The sequence below is a fragment of the Pseudorca crassidens genome, chromosome 18, assembly GCF_039906515.1.
Source record: "Pseudorca crassidens isolate mPseCra1 chromosome 18, mPseCra1.hap1, whole genome shotgun sequence".
Taxonomy (NCBI): Eukaryota; Metazoa; Chordata; class Mammalia; order Artiodactyla; family Delphinidae; genus Pseudorca; species Pseudorca crassidens.
In genome coordinates, this window is record NC_090313.1 from 66,535,478 (window position 1) to 66,553,448 (window position 17,971).

General features: G+C 36.7%; 1 protein-coding gene across 1 annotated transcript in view; it reads right to left on the minus strand.

Moving 5' to 3' along the window:
• FREM2 (FRAS1 related extracellular matrix 2) overlaps window positions 1–17,971 on the minus strand; it is a 160,282-nt gene that overhangs the window by 123,138 nt on the left and 19,173 nt on the right. The window lies entirely within an intron of this gene.

Below are 17,971 nucleotides of genomic sequence, written 5' to 3' on the forward strand. Positions count from 1 at the left end.
TAGGAAAGTTTAAATACCTCCTACATTTCTCCGTCTTTCCATTATTCTCCATCTCACCCACTGTTTGTTTCCTTTTATTTGTAGACCACTCATCATGATCTATAACCATTTTAAAATTTTATCTGTTTACCTGTCCACTGTTTCTTTGTCCCCTCCTTGTAGGAACTATAAAGGCAAGGATTCCTTATGTTTTCTTCATTGTTCTAAATCCTGCACCTAGTATTGTACTTGACACAAAATTGTTAGATAAGGAAGAGTTAATGAATGGATAAATGAATAATAAATGAATGTGTGTGTCTGCACTTGCGTTTACACACCCAGATTACTGGTTGGCTTATATAAAATACGCTGGGGGTTATGTATGATTCCCCGTAAGTCCTAGTTATAACTTCATCTCTTTCTTTTCTTCCCTACAAAGTGTATTTCAAAAAAAGTATAATTTACTTTTAAAATGTGTCTATTTCAGGACATATTTCTTTTTCTCCCAGCAACATTGATAAGCACGGGAAAAACAAACAGTGGATAGGTAAATACAAAGGAAATTTTCTCTAAATAAGTAGTATATTATCAAAAATTTCTTCTTATATTTGACAAAATGAAAAATGCATGCATGTGTTAACAAGCTCTACTTGCTTACTATGTGCCAGACACAGATATTAACAGATTTAAGATGAATAAACACATTGAGCGCAGCACACCCTCATGATCACCTCCAGCTGGGTTTTAAATACCTCCAAGCTTAAATTTTCAACATTCAGCAAAACCTTTTGCGAACCTCTTCAACTGGCAGAAATGAGTAATAGAAAGTATCTGAAATCTCATGTTTGATATTAACTCTGGGTCATAGATTGAATCTGAGGTCAAGTGGATAGGCAGTAGGATGGAAAAAATATTACCAGATATAAACTCTGCCTAATTATCTTTACATCATCTTGCTAGAACAGAGGTTCTCAAAATGTGCTTCCAGTGTGCCGGAGCCCCACCCCAGACCTACTGAATCAGAGACTCAAGGGGCGGGGCCTTTTCATCTGTGTTTTAACAAGTCCTACATGCTAAAATTTGAGAACCATTTCTCAAGCAATGTAGACTTAGCTTAGTCAGTTAAATCAGTGTTAAATGAAAAAAAGAGGTCAGAATTCCAGGCAGGATTTAGAACGTATTCTAAGTCAGTGCTTCTCAATCTTGGCTGCATATTAAGATTACTTGAGGAGTTAAAAAAAAAAAAACCAAATGCTTGTGTCCCAGCTCCAGAGATTCAAATTTCTGGGGCTGGCTTGAGCTTCCGGATTTTAAAAAACTCCCCAGGTGATTTTGATGCCTGACCGTGGTTGAGAAATCATTCTCTCTAAGCTGTAGGTAGTATTCAGGAAGGATGGAAACTATCATCATCTTTAAACTTTGTATTTTCAGGGTTTTATTTTCTGGCACTAGTAGCTTTGGGTACCATAAGGAGATAACAAGCCTGTATTTATTCCACTAAAATGCAAGGGTAACTATTACTTAATTTACTGTTCCTTGGAATAAAGTTTGGCAAATTTCATCAACATGGATTCATCAGTGCTAAAATGTTATCAAGAGCTAGTCTCAGAAATAAGAGTTATGAAATTTTAATACTTTTTCCCCCTGCAGCTTCACAGTGTGTTGAAATCTTGTTGCTTGAATATGCATAGCCTGGCCGACTACTTATTCTCATAAAACGTGGTATTAAGTTGCCTTTCGGATCAGCATCAGTAGATGTCATCTTTGACACCTCCATCCTTGCTCTGGTGCAGGTGACAGGACTGTTTTTAAGGATCAGTTTGCCACTGTGCCACAGGAAATGTACCCACTGACTATAAAGCTATGCGGCTGGCTTTACTTCCCTTCCCCAGATGGCTACCTCTGCCATCCCTGCTCTCCTTCCGGTCTGCTGTCTTCATCCAAGGCTGCTCCTTTCTTTGGGGTTGCTCTGGCTCACCCTCCCTGGTCCCTACCTATGCTCTCCATTAGGCTCTTCCCTCTGATGTCTTGTCAGTTAATCTCATTTTCCTCAAGTTTTAGAGACATCTGGAGTTCATTTCAATGCACTGCCAGCCAACAAGATTTTTTTTTTCCTTCTGCACCTACCAAATACACAATCGCTGTAATAGTCACTGTGCTGCTTTTCATTAAAGTCATGATCAGAAATATCTTGGTTTACCTCCACATTTGAGGATACAGGATTTGAGGATACACATTTGAGGATACAGGATCCACATTGAGGAGACTAATAATACATACATCTTAGAAACAGGACTCCTTCTTTTGGATCCCAACCCTCTGAGCATCCTAACATCTCCCTCCTCACCCCAGGGAGGTCAAGGGGCCCCATGCTGTCTAGATTCAGTCTTTCTCCCTCCCTTTTGAACTGGGTTGCTTGATCCTGGTTTCTTTAGCGTCTGTCATTTGCCTCATAAAGTATTTGCAAAGCACAATTCAATGCATTTGGACTGAGAACTTCAGCTTTCTGCCCCTTAGGCTATGCGCTGGGAACCTACCCTTACCTTCATCCAGCTCAGGCTCAGAACCCCTGCCTGGGTACATGGGACACTGCAGATACCTAATTTTATAGGGTATGATTCAGGTAGCTTTCTTTAATCCGCATAGATCATTCTGGTCTGAATTTATAAACCCAGGCTTTTGTATGTCAGTATCTACCCAGAATTGAGACACAATTAGTATCTGCTAGAGTGCATGTAATCCCTACATCTTTAAGCAATGTGGCTTGCACATACCAAGAAGGCAGTGGAATTTTGTCCATTTAGTGTCAATCTCTCTAGACAAACGTGCATCTCCGTTCTAGTTGAGAGTGGGCCAATTGATTTTCTTTAGAGTTAAATTGTCAAGTATCAACAAGAGAGTAGTAAATAAGGATTAAGAATACAGAAAATACATCAAAGAAAAGTTACAACCCTGTTTGTACATGCCTCGTATCCCTAAGTAAGGGGGAAATCCTACCACTAAGACTAGCTCTGGGCCAAATGATGTAATAGGCTGGGAAGAGAACTGGCATCATTACACTTCCCCTTCTGGTGACTTTCTTTGCTACCCTTTTCCCTTACTTCCTGCTCCGGAAATGTCCCTTGTATTCAATAAGCTGTTGACAAATCTCCTGAGGACCTGTAACATCTGAATTTTACTTGGGGGATTCCTGGTGACTTTTACATACAAACCTCAAAGGAAGTAACTCTAACGATGGATTTTCAGGTATTACGGCAGGCAGTGGGTGAGATATTTTTGCACAGGAGGACCTGCCTCATGCCCCTTGAATTCCACCAACATGTGGACAAACCTGGACTTGACTTATCACTTGGTTTATTTCCTACAAACAGGATTACTTTGGGTGGCAGAATAATGGCTCCCCAAAGACGTCCTCCCCCTAACCCCCAGGGAAATCTGTGAGTATGTTAGTCTAGTGGCGAAGGGGAATTAAGATTGTCTGTTGAATTCAGGTTGCTAATGAGCTGACTGTGAGATGGAGAGTTTGTCCTAGATTATCTGGATAAGCAAAATACAATCACAAGGAATCTTTTAAGTGGAAGAGTGAAGCAGAAGGTCAGCATCAGAGAGATATTTGAAGATGCTACACTGCCAGCTTTGAAGATGGAAGGAGGGACCACAAGCCAAAGAATGCAGGCAACCTCTGAGAGCTGGAAAAGGCAGGGAACCGGATTCCCCTCCAAAGCTTCCAGAGGAACACAGCCTTGTCGACGCCTTGATCTTAACCCAGTCAGACTCATTTTAAAATTCTGATCCCCACACTGTAAGATAAGAAAATTTGTGTTGTTTTAGGTCACTGAGCTTGTGATAATTTGTTACAGCAGCAATAGGAAATTAATACAGTAACTCTGAGAAATTTATTTTAATTCTTTAAGCCTCACTTTCTTCCTAGGTAAAATGGCAACAATAGAAATCACTGACTGCTCTTTTGATAATCCAGTAAATTGACTTGGGTAAATGGCTGGTTACATACGAAGTATTCAGTACACACTGTTTCCTATCTCTTCTATCTGCAGGCCCACTACCAACCATAAATATTGCAATGATGGCTACATTCAAAACTGAGGGCATGTAATTAACAGATAATTGTCTAATAGATTTAATAGAATTATCTCTTAAATGTATCAATATTAGTGTAACTTTCTATAGTGAAGGACAGAGAGAGAGAGAAACTGGTAGAACAAGAGCTATTAGCAAATACTAAAAAAACCTCTGTTTATGTATAGCTTATCGCTGGGGATGTAAAATGACTTCTGAGATAGTAGATGCTCTGAATAAGCATGCCAGGAATTCAAAGTTCAAAAGATCATTGTAAACCCTACTTTCTTTCCATTAATACTAAAAAGGGAAAAGGAATGCTGAGGTGGGGGGGGGGGTCTTGGTCTCATCAACTCTTAAAAGCAACAAGAATACAGCTTTGATTCCACCTTTAGCATGGAAGAGAGAATATAGATGGGTCCAAAAATATTTTATAAAGATGTTTAGATGGTTGAGAGAATAGACATACCATTAAAAGAAATGGGGATGATAGAAGACTCGTGTCTGATAACAGCCACCTAACTGTGAGAATTAAATGCCAAATCAAATTACCATCCAGGAGTAACTCAGAACGTCAAAAAAAAAATTTTTCAGTCTTTGTTCATATTATTGCTTAAAAGGCCAGTTTTGGAACTGGTAGCAGGAAAATGTTATTAACTCATTAAAGTGTAAAACTGCTTGCCAAATGGTGATAATACTAGGATCCCACAGGAGAAATCTGTGTGTGTGTGTGTACTGTCCTGACTCAAAGTAACTGATGAGATAAAAACAGAAAATGTATATAAAATGCTTTCTGAATTCTACTTAATAAAGATACCGAATGATCATTAAAATACGAGAAGGGGTCCATATGGATATATTATCCCTAAGGAAGAAATAAGAATATGGCAGAACCTGTATTAAGCTATCTTGGTAGATTCAAAAGACTCTTAATCATGAAATCAGTTGTATCTATCATTAACAATAAAAAAAACCCTGGGTCAAGTAACTCAATCACCATGGATTAAGCGACTACCTAATAAAGCAGAATCATGTTTTTCTAGAGAATTGCATAAGAGCCCTTAATCACAACCAGTCTACACACCTATGTTTCCGGTCTGCCCTATTTGCATCTAATTCCTTAACTCTTGGAATCTACAAGATAAGCCACTGTATTTAAAACTGTTTGTGCACTGTGGGTATTTGAGGATCGTAATAACGAAGTGTCAAATGCTCTTTTTAATTGATGTTTTTATAATTACATGGACTCAGTTCTCTTCAGTAGTTTTCATGGAAAAATTGCTTTAAAATCTTAAAATTATTTTTAACTTTTAAATAAGTAACAAGACTTTAAAAAACCATCTCTAGGGAATTCCCTGGTGGTCCAGTGGTTAGGACTTGGTGCTTTCATTGCAGTGGCCTGGGTTCAGTCCCTCGTCAGGGAACTAAGATCCCGCAAGCCGCAAGGCATGCCCAAACAAACCAACAAACCACCACCCGAAAACCATCTCTACATGAATAAAGTAAGCTAGTGACTTGATCAACACGGTAAAACTTTAGGAATCTTCTTTTTAAAAGACAAGCCTTTCTTTGAAATCTCAAAATCAGATGCTATATTGTATCTATAATTCTAAAGACTCTGTAAACATGGTCTTCACCACCTTCACTATATAAATCCATAGTGTTTTTCCCAATAAAGATCTATTTAAAAAATTCATATAGTGAATATTTAATCAGGCAGGTAAAAGCAGAGACTGATTTATTTCTAAACAGATTTACTTTATCACATCACTTAGCAACACCATTTATTTGGAAGAATCTCCAGTGCTTTGCTAATTCACTTTATCCCTTACAGTGTTACTGTTCTCTCAAATGAACTGAAACGATTATCAGGTCACATTTAATTGACTCTGTACCTTTTCTTATGGATGTTGACTTTTACCACATACATACAGGAGGTGGAGGTGGGAACCCAGAGGGGAAGGGGTTAGCAGTTTTCTCAGCTTTGTCAAAATGATGCAGGAAAAGGGGAGTGAAGTGAGTCTATTAAGAGTACAAACTCATTCCATTCTCAGTGGTGTCTAGAACATAAATCAATAAGATTCAGCACGCTTATTATAATAACTAAGTCAAAGAAACTGCAGCACTTACAAAAGCTTAAATGTCTAAAAGCTAAGTCTCTAAACTGGAAACATATCCAGGCATACACATAAGAAGAGGAACTCCATTATAAAATAAGCAAGACAGAGAGTTGGATGTCACCATAAATTCTATGCAAAGAATATTGGGAAAATATATGTTCATATACACCTCTGTGTGTTTGGAAGACAGCTAAAGGACAAGACAAGACAAGCTTTTGTTTATTTCACATTCTTTTACATGGGTAAGACTTTTCTATTTTCCTTTAGATTCCTCTCTTGACTTCTGAAGATATTCCACATACAACTTTAAGAGAAAATAGAAACCACTAGTTATTTACCTTCAGCATTTATTCATGATTTCATTCCATAAATATTTATTGACCTCCAGCTCAGTGCCAGGTGGAGACTAAGCCCTGGACAAGGAGACAGGAATATGAAGAGAGCAGTTCCTGCAGAGGAGAAGCTTTACAAACCCAGATGTACGTAAAGTGTTCCAGGACACAGTGGTATGTTCTGAGCTTGTATACTGACTGTTAAAATGGCGAATGCATCTGTACTGATTAACAAGTAGACGGAAAGATTATTTAAAACCTTGCAGAGTCAGAATTCAAGCCCAAAATGCCTGGAAGAGCTCACACTGTTAACCAAGATAATACCCAGCCTCTCATTGGTCCTGAAGTTCTACCTAATTAAACCCTGCATTCCAGTGAATAATTTTTGTGACTTTATCTGTACATAGACATTGAATATGTGAGCCTCATATATTTTGTAGGGCTTAGAAAGAATTTGGATGTAATTGATTTAGGTCAACAAAAACACCATGAACAATATCGTTGATGCTGAGAGAAATCTTCTACCAATTAGTGTTACAAGTCACTTAATCATGACCAGTTTGAGGGAAGAGTTTGATCCTACGTCAAATGATGGCTCAGGGAAGGTATGCTCTAGCTTGAGAAAGCTGCTTTCATAAAAGATGACACCAAAACAACATTTTAAAATTATTAGTGATTTGATGAGTGATTTGTACTGTAAACTTATACTTGTAAGCACTTTTATAAAACATATATATGTGTATTATACTGCATAGTATATTAACAACCTTCTTATATTATGCTATTATTATTTGTGCTGCCACTTATATCACTTGCTAAGTAATTATAGATATACGAGTGTGTATATATACACATTCATATGTATGTATATATATATAATTTTATAATTGACAATGGTTTAAATTATTATTTACATCAATATATGGATATACAAATCAATACTTTGAATATTGTCCCTGGATACAAATATTAGTAGTTATGGGGACACAGAGGAAGTGATGTCTGACCTTAATAACAGGGGTAGAAGAAATCAGGGAGAAAATACACTGTTGGAGTGAATCTCATGCAGAGACAATGGAAGGATACCAAAGAAGAAAGGAAAGGCATGTGGCATGTGCAGGAATCCTGAAAAGGCTGTGTGGCTGGATAGATTAGACTTGGCTAGTTTGTACATCAAGAAGAGTCTGAATTTTTTTTTTTGGCTGCACTGTGCACCTTGTGGGATTTTAGTTCCCCGACAAGGGATCAAACCCCGGGTGGGAGGGAGGGAGACGCAAGAGGGAAGAGATACGGGAACATATGTATATGTATAACTGATTCACTTTGTTATAAAGCAGAAATTAACACACCATTGTAAAGCAATTATACTCCAATAAAGATATAAAAAACAAAACAAAACAAAACAAAAAAAACCTGGGCCCTCAGCAGTGAAAGTGTGGAGCCCTAACCATTGGACCACCAGGGAATTCCCAAGAAGAGTCTGAATTTTATCCTGTGCATAACAAAAGACCATTGTGAGTTAGAAAGTAATAATGGCATCAGATTTGCACTGTAGAAAATGAACTGTGGCAGCAGAGGGAAGGACAGAAGGTTTTTTTTTTTAAGATAATTTTAAAAATCACAACTGTTTTTTTAGGTAACTATAGAAACAGTGTGTATCTGGGTCAGAGGGGAAAGTTACAAGAGATGAAGAGATCCATTAGGAGAATTACATGAGAAAAAAGTCCTTCATTCACTCAATAAACATTTATTGAGCAGCTATATGCTCCAGGCACTGAGGATACATCAATGAAAAACAAGGGTAAAAAACAGAGATAGTTCTCATGGATAGCTTACTATATTACAGCTGGGGAAAATGGCTAACATTTATATAGCACTTATTCTGTGCCAATCATTATTTTAAGCAGTTTACTTTTAATAACTCATTTAAGATAAACCACACTGATGTGGTTCTAACGGGATCAATAGCCATAGAGTTAGTGAAGGAATCTGATTCAAAAGAAATTCAGGAAGCAGGTAAAAGTGACTGGTTTAGTAACTGGATGGCTATGCATGGTGAAACAAAATGGTTCTTCAGGTTTAAGTAGTAAGAATAACTTTTTCTTAAGTGGTTAATAACAATTTCTTAAATGGTTAAGTGTAGCCTACTTTTCTTAATTCTATAGCAATGATGCCATGCATTTAATTTGGGGCTACTTCTGCATAAAAATAAAGCAAAGCAAGAGAAGGATTATGGGAACACAAAATGGTTCTTCTCTGTCTCTTGGATTTCTGAAGTCTACTAACCAGTTTTACCACTTTATTTTCAATTTCTGAAGTGGCTCTCTTGAGCTATGCTTAAAAACACTGTTTTCAGTGTTCTCAAATCATGCCTCTAATAACTATGTAAGTGGAGTTAAAGGTAACAGGTGGGGCATTACCAAGATGAAATGATTAGCTCTTTCTGCACAGAGGAAACCAGCAAAGAAATAGAGAGCAGGCACTTCCGCTCTCTCAGTTTGGAGGAAAGTAGTCAGAGCTCTCTTGAAACAAAAAGAGGAGAACTGTGTCCTGGCTTCCTTCATCAAAATACTATGAAGGTGCTATTTTCCAAGCTTAAATCACAATCAACAAGAAGAATAAAACGTAGTTCTAAATTGAAAACCAAACATAGCAAGATAATTTTGTTCCCTTAATCTTTTCTTTTAATTTCTTAGCACCAAGAATACTATTAGCCTCTGCAAAAAGTGAGTCTTATGTGAAATGGTACTTAGCCATAACTGAATAATTTATTCTGGAATCTTCTACCATAACAACAATACGAGAATTCTAAATGTGAACCACCTAAAGGTACACTGTTTTCTTAACCTTATATTTATTCCCTAATGAAAAATCGCTAATGATACCACTACTTGGCAATTGATTTTTTATCCTTAGGGGCAGAAACAGATCAATAAATTAACGATTTTAGTAAATTTACACTAACTGTTCTAAAAGAAAAGGTTCAGGAAAACTTTTTCCCCCTCATTTACACAAACAGTATTGCTCCTAGGAAATGTACATTATGAAGTCAATCTACATTTGTGAAGCAAGAACCAAAACATCTATATTTTGTGTGTGTGTGTGGTTCACACATTCCTCATTTTATCACAATGTGAAAAAACCATATTTCTCCTTATTTGCAATTGGGATTAGGTATGACATTTTTCCCTTTGACTTCACTGGAATATTGCAGAAAGACCCACGGCTGCAAAACTTATCAGGTAGAAACAGATAAATGAAGGTGTTAAATAAAATCTACATATTATCCAATCATTATTTTTAAGAACATGAGAAGGATGAGATTTTAAAAAAGCAGACAGTTTTCCTGTAAAATCACAGGAAAATAAGATTTTACATTTTTATTACACGGAATCAAGAAGTATCTGTTTACTGGGGACTTGCCTGGTGGCACAGTGGTTAACACTGCGCTCCCAATGCAGGGGGCCCGGGTTCGATCTCCGGTCAGGGAACTAGATCCCACATGCATGCCGCAACTAAGACCCGGAGCAACCAAATAAATTAATTAATTAAAAAAAGAGAAGTATCCGTCTACTGCAAATAATTCACATAAGCAATATTCAGCTTTTAAGGAACATGTTAAGACTAATATACAAATCCACGGCACTTATTTTCCAATGACATAAATGGAGAATTTCAAAATATATGCTCTTCTTATTACTTAAATTTACTAATTTTCTCAAAGATGCTTTTATTTGTTTTTTTCTTTATGATAATGATTAAATGGAACATCTGTCAGCTGCATAACTATACTACAGTATAGTTCAGTACAGCATTCTATACTAAATATATTTAGGAGATTCTAAGACCTGAACAAACATGGTATTTTATCACTGTCTCCGGCTGGTTGTGTCCCAGCGTGTTAGACTTGCGATCAAAACTGTCCCTCAAAAAAAAAAAAAAAAAACTGTCCCTCAAACCTCACAATTGCTAAATCAAGATGTTTTGGAGTACTACATTTTGGTAAAAGCATGTTACTGTATTTAACCTTCAAGTCTACAAAATTTATATTTCCAGTCAGTAAAAAAGAGAAATAAAACATGTACAGTGAAAAGAAGTACAGTGTTTTGTATTTCTATGATTTGGCCAAAGTGAAAACTCATCATTATTAGATTAACGGAAATCTTAGTTTAGCTACTTACTAGTGGTCCAATAACTTTGGAAGCATTCTTGGCCTTTAGATTCAGCATTGAGGAAGTGTTCATTATTCTTCCACTTTTGTCCCTGTATATCCCATCTTTCCACCAAAAACAAAGAGACAGTCAAACTTTATACACAGTTGAGAAAAGCAAGCACAAGGAAGAAAGGAAGAAAGAAAACGACAGAAGGAGGAGTGAGAGAGGGAAAATAAGCAAGGAAAAAAAAAAAAAGGGAGACAGAAAGAGAAGCTCTGGAAACCCTCATAGTAGTAGCTACCTGCACAGTTCTTACTATGCTGCAGGAACTGTGCTGCATGAATGATCCTATTTCCACGAATAATCTTACTTAAATCTTCAAAAGAACCCTATTAGCTAGGTACTATTACTGTCCCACTTTACAAGTGAAACTGAGGCTTGGAAAGGTTCAGTCTCTTGGCTCAGGGTCACATCACCAACTGGTATTTGTCCCAGTTCTAACTCCAGAGGCTGCGCCCCTCACTTGGATGGAAAGGAAGACAAGCAGGGTCAAGAGGCTGACCTTCCTGTGTACACATTTCAAAGAAGTAAGACATCTCATAATTAATATGTTGGAAAGGACCTCTTAATTTCCCTTCAACCTTTTCCATGCCCCGCTAGTCTTTTCCATCTCAACAAATGGCAGCACCATATTCCGCTGGCCAAGAAACCCAGAATCATGCTTAATTCTCTTTTTTCCTTACCCCATAATCCAGTCCATCAGTAAGTACTATAGATTGAGATCTGAAATTACGCAAGCCTGTCTTCTTCTTTCTGTATCAGATGTCTTCCTGCAACAGCCCCTGCTTTCTCCTTGATACGTCCCCCTTGACTCTCCACAGCTACAAGAGTCATCATCTGAAAACATAAACTGGAATGTGTTACTCCCTTGTTTTAAAATGATTTGGGTTCCCTGTGCTATACAGTAGGTCCTTGTCGGTTATCCATTTAAAATATAGCAGTGTGTATATGTCAATCCCAAACTCTGTTCAATATACTGTAACAACCTAAATGGGAAAAGAATTTGAAAAAGAACAGATACATGTATATGTATAACTGAATCATTTTGCTGGGCACCTGAAACTAACACAACATTGTTAATCAACTGTACTCCAAAATAAAATAAAAAGTTAAAAAAATGATTTGGGGGATTCTCTTTCCCTCAGAACAAAGTCTAAATTGCTGCCCTGGGTCTATAAGGCTCTCGCCCCAGTCTGTCTCTCGAGCATCATCTTTGTCCCACTCTCTGGTTTGTTAGTTGAGCTCCAGGTGTGTTGATGTTCTTCCGGTCACTTGAACACACCAAGCTCAGTGCCATGGCGCGTGCTTTTCCCTCCACCTGGAACATTTCTTCCTCCCTTCTTCCTGACGTAGCTTCATCTCATTCTAGGTCTAAGCTTAAATAGTACACCTTTCAGAGGCCTTTCCTGACATCTGCATCTCTATCTTGGATTTAATTATAACCCCCATAGTACTTTAAACAATGTATACGTGTTGTATTTGTCTACTGTTTTACCATCCATAGCTATCAGAACCTCAGGTCAGAGGTCAAAACTGCCATGATCGTCGTTATTTTCCAAGATCCCAATAGACACCTGAAACATAGTTGGGGCACCAAAAATACTTGTTGAATAATTCAATAAATAAGTGAATAGGGAAACTCTTTAAGTTTCACCATAGAAACTCTGAACCTTCTCTTCCATTGCATTCTGGTTCTCTGTTGTATTCTTATAGGTTCTAGCAAATACAGAATCATACTAATGACAACTGTCATTGAACACCACGGTCTATTTCTCCTGGCCACGCAGAGCAAATTTAAAAAGACAGACTGGGATATTACTGAGTAATGTAATATATACCACAAATAAATATTTGATTTGAGATTATGGTATTTTAGTCACTTATGAAAGATTTGCTTAGTTTTTAAAAGGTGATTATCATTTGTTTTGAGAGTAAATATAGAACCATGGTAAACCTCTAAAAATGTGTCTAATAAGGATTCATATTCACGGGAAGATTTAATGATTTAAGAAAAGTTTCCTCTGAACAAAAGCTAATGAAAACAGTACAGCCATATGACATACAATTTTGGAATGAACCTGAAGAATAATAACTAATAAAATTTAGTTTATATTTTTCTATTTAAAAGGTACACATTCTTTCATGGACAGTACAGTACAGGTATTTTTATAGATTCATGCTTTTAAAGGCAGGGTTCTGGCACAGAAAGATCCTGATGACTTGAACTGTTCAGAACTGTTCAATAAAAAAGGAGAGGCTTACAAACATTATGCCATAGTCGCCAACACCTCCTCCCAGGATCTGTATTCTAGTGGATCTGTGCTCTCTTACAGATTAAAAATACTTGTATCAGTGCCTGACATTACTTCACCGTCTTATTATAAGCCCCTGAGGCACTAGTGCCTTTCCTCCGGTTCTCATGTCACTAGTAATTAACTTTATTGCCAAGAATGCTTGCTTTTTTTCCTCTCAGCTGAATGTCTGTAAAATCTTTTCATGCTTGTACTCAGACCTCATTTTCCGACTTACTGCACTTATTTATATTTTTCCAGCCCTTGCTTTAAATTCAAGCTAATTATCAATAATGACTTTGCTCTAAACCCTGAAGTTACTGGTCACCTTCCAGCAAAAACTTGTGCTTCTTCTAAACCAGCATGAAGAGCTTCCAGTCTCCTGGTGTCTTGAGTATTCAACCATCAGGTACGGAATAAAATTCTGAAAGCCTCGTCCTTAACTGACATTTCATATACAGAAATGACTTTGCAGCTTTTTCTACTATGTCAAGAAGCTATTTATATCTTTCAATAGCATATGAATTAGGGATCTTGGCAGATGAAAAACTGGGCACCGCAAGGCACAATCAAAGACAGTGGCAACACATGTCTGGCTATGGACCAGATACATTATAATGGCCAACACGCATATCATGTCTGACGCCCAGTTTCAGTGCCAAAACCAGAGAGAGGCTCTCACAGACGGTGTGCCCATGTCATATGAGAGCTCAAATGAGGAAGCGGCAAACCAGTTTTCATAATGGAGAAAAACGTAGGGCTCCGCCTACTAAGTATACCGGGCCAGATGATCACGTATCCTAATTCTTTCTTCTGCCCATCAAGAAGTACCTTGATTTATGTCAGAGTTTGGGATTGACATGTACACACTGCTATATGTAAAACAGATAACCAACAAGGACCTACTGTATAGCACAGGGAACTCTGCTCAATATTCTGTAATAACCTCAATGGGGAAAGAATTTGACAAAGAATAGATACATGTACATGTATAGATGAGAATAGATACATGTACATGTATCTATACATGTACATGTATAACTGAATCATTTTGCTGTGCACCTGAAACTAACACAACATTGTTAATCAACTATACTCCAACATAAAATAAAAATTTAAAAAAGAGAAATATTGCAGAAAAAAAAGAAGTATCTTGAATCTGATGATCAGGTTTTGAGACTTGAAACAAGCAAACAAACAAGAAACATAAAAATATACATAATGGTTTTTTAATAAGAACTGAGGATACTTTATGCTAATATAGCTTTCTACTTCTCTCCCTGTCATAAAGTTGTCTTACATGAGGCAAAAAAATTGGGGTGACTAAAAATACTTAAGACAGTGGTGCTGACTTAAAAATTTCAGTGATTTATAGAAAATGTTGATTTCTTTTTAAATTTTAAAATTGTATAATTGTTTATATAACATACTGACAACTTTTTTTTTCTTAAAAGACTCCTTTAAGAATAACATGAGCTCTAAACTGGTGGTTACTGTGAATCTCTTCAATCTTAAGTACATTTCACTGAAGGTTTGAAAGCCATTTTTACAGCAGTTAGTTTCATCTATTTAAAAATGTGAAAGCTTTACTAAAAATCTTTTTTGCTGCCACAAGGATTTAAATCAATGCTAGGATAAGAGAATGTTCTAAAGGAATGCAAAGGGTCCCCTGGGAACTGTTTATAGGAGCTTTTTGTAGAATACTATTTAATTGATCCTTATATAAAATAGAGCTTCTTTTGGCCATTTGTCTATTCATTTATTTTACTATTTGTTTAATATTTACTGTGTGTTCACCCCTGGATAGACCTTGTGGTATAAAGATTAATGACACCTTTTTTTGACTTGAAAAAGTTTCTTCTCTACTAACGGAGGTCTTCACATTAGCAAATAATCAGAATACAACATTCTTGTTCTAAAGAAAGGTAGGGATAGAAGCACAAAAAAAGGGCATGCCTAATTTTGTTATCAAGATATTGGGAGCAACTTTGGAGAGGGAATGACATCTGAGTTGAAAGTTGAGGAGTGATTAGCGGTCATCAGGGCTGAGGGTGGGACATAACTGGAATAGTTACATGAGACTGGATTTCACATCATAATAAAGAGCTAGACGATTTCCTTGGAGACAAAACTAAAAAGGGACAGGAGCTCTTTCATGTTAGAATACTTATAATGTTAGAAGAGGAAAATTACAGAGTTAAACGCTGAGAAGAAATCAGGTAAAATGCTCTATTATGAAGGGGATAAAAGAATACATGTGTTTTCAAGGATGTGCTTCTTGTAAGCAACATGTAATTGGGTTTTGTTTTCTTATCCAGTTTGACAACTTTTATATTCTAATTAGAATATTTAGTTCACTTACATTTAATATAATTATTGATACATTTTGCTTTATATCTATCATCATAATATTTGCTTTCTTTTTGTTTCTTCTGTTCTATGTTCTGTGTTCTCTCATTTCTTGTTATCTTTTGGATTTATTTTATTATTATTAGTTTTCTAATTTCTTCCCTCTATTAGCTTAGGAAAACAAAACAAAACAAAACAAGAATACATGCTGTTTTTCTTCCCACAAAATCCCAAGTACTAGATCTGGAATTTTAATTCACAGAGGCAATTATCAAAGGAGGATGTGTTTCCCAAGTCTGTATTATTATTATTACATTGAATTACCCTTGAGAAGACATAAAGGGTAAAAGCAAAAGAGATGGAAGACGGTTTAGCTAAATCCATAGGTGATTGTTACCCACACTTATATCCAAAAGCTCTTTGGATGAAGCCACAGATAACAGGAATACACTTCCTAATTTCAGAGTTTGACCTTTTAGATTGTAACTATGAAGATGCATGTGTTGATCGGCCCCAGAAAACTGGATGGATGACCTATTTTGATGTAACATTTTCATGGGGTTTTTTGTTGGGCTGTGCCGTGCGGCTTGTGGGATTTTAGTTTCCTGACCAGGGACTGAACCTGGGCCCTCAGCAGTGAGAGCGCAGAGGCCTAACCAATGTACTACCGGGGAATTTCCTCAGGTTCTTCATTAATATTCCAATAAATGTATTTCATTACTAAATGATCATTTGAAGAATTATAATATGACAATTTATAATTATGAATTTTAAGGGCTGCATAACACTTCCTGATGCAGATACCATTACTAAAAAGCTCTATTTTTATTGGCATTAGTAATTTCCAGATTGCTACTCTTCTCATGGTGACATACATGTGCCTACAAATGTTTGCTTCTGTTGAGCCATGTCTCAAGTGGAAGATTATAGCCTTCTTTTTTTTTTTTTTTTTTTTTTGCAGTATGCGGGCCTCTCACTGTTGTGGCCTCTCCCGTTGCAGAGCACAGGCTCCGGACGCGCAGGCTCAGCGGCCATGGCTCACGGGCCCAGCCGCTCCGCGGCATGTGGGATCTTCCCGGACCAGGGCACGAACCCGTGTCCCCTGCGTTGGCAGGCGGACTGTCAACCACTGCGCCACCAGGGAAGCCCTATGTTTTATTTTTAATGTTATTTGAGGATTACATTTGCTCCAGTAATTTTCTTAGATAGTCACTGTCCTAAAATCAATCTGGTTGACTTGAAGAAAGTGATTTTTAGTGAGCTGGAGAGAGAATTGGCAGTAGAGAGTTGACTGATTTTATGCCATGGCGCCTTGACTTCTCAGATCTGAAATACTGAAGCATTTCATGGGAATGGGGTACGGATATGCTTACTATAATTGTATAAAGTAAATGATAATAAATGACTACAGCTGAATTCAGTAACTAAACCCTCTGGTCCAAAAAGTCTGTCATCAAATGGATGGGAAGAGTAAGTACCCTTGAGGGAGCTCTGTTACTTCCTGGATAGATGGATGGATGTGTTTGGGGAAGTTACCTGGCTACTCTGAGACCTAGATCCTTCCAACTGAGAAACAAGGAGAATCCTTGTTCATAAGATTCAATCCCTGTATTACCTGACATAATTCCTGAGGCATACATATCTTGGAGAAGTGTCAAACGACATCACAAATGTGTCTTCATAAACATGTCATCTAGTTCATGAAATTTACATTGCTACATTTGAAGATTTTGAAAATAAATGTTAATATTACAGTCTATAAAATAGGTCTTTTCTAGAGTATATTTTGATGAAATTACTGACTGTACTATTAGAAGATATAATAGCTAGGTCAGAAAAAATTAATAATTCTTAGTATAATATTTCTGTAGAGAGGAAGAATATCTTTATTTCTTCTTTTATCACAAATATTGCAAACATTTTTTTTTACTTCTGTTTAGCAAAATACCTCACACTTCCCAGAGAGGAGAATTTCATTCAAGATACTCTGTAAGTTTAAATAGTATTGCACTTCTCATTGATATATTAGAATATGTTACGAGAGACAGTGCAAAAATCCTAAAAAAATAAGTATCAGATTGAAACTATTTTGAAATACATATATGACTTTTTATTTTTTAATCTTGCAGGTCTCTGTATTTATTCTGTCAAAGGGAAGTTTTCTTGCATCAGGGAAATTAAGATAAATTCTGTTCCACAGATAGTTGCCAGAATGTGCCTGAGCTCCGTAAGTAATGCTAAGTCAGTGGGAGGAGAAGAGTAAAGGACAATATCTCCGGAATTTTTCTCTCTCACATGAAACTCTAGCTCTGAAAAAGCTCCCCAAATGATTTAGTTCCTATTTCCATAAACACAATCTTTAGAGGCTCAGCCACTTTTTCAGCAAATCCAAAAATAAACCCAGTCTCTTCAACTAGTCACTCCTCACTTAATATTTTGAAATATGATACAGTATAATGTTTTCCAAAGTTTGAATACAGATCAAAATTTTAAAGTAATTGCTACCATTCCATTCAGCTAAGGAAAGAAAAGTGCATAATAATAGAGCATATATATCTATAAAAAGAAAAAGCAAAATGTATAAAAAAGTATAGGCTGTAATGTCTTGG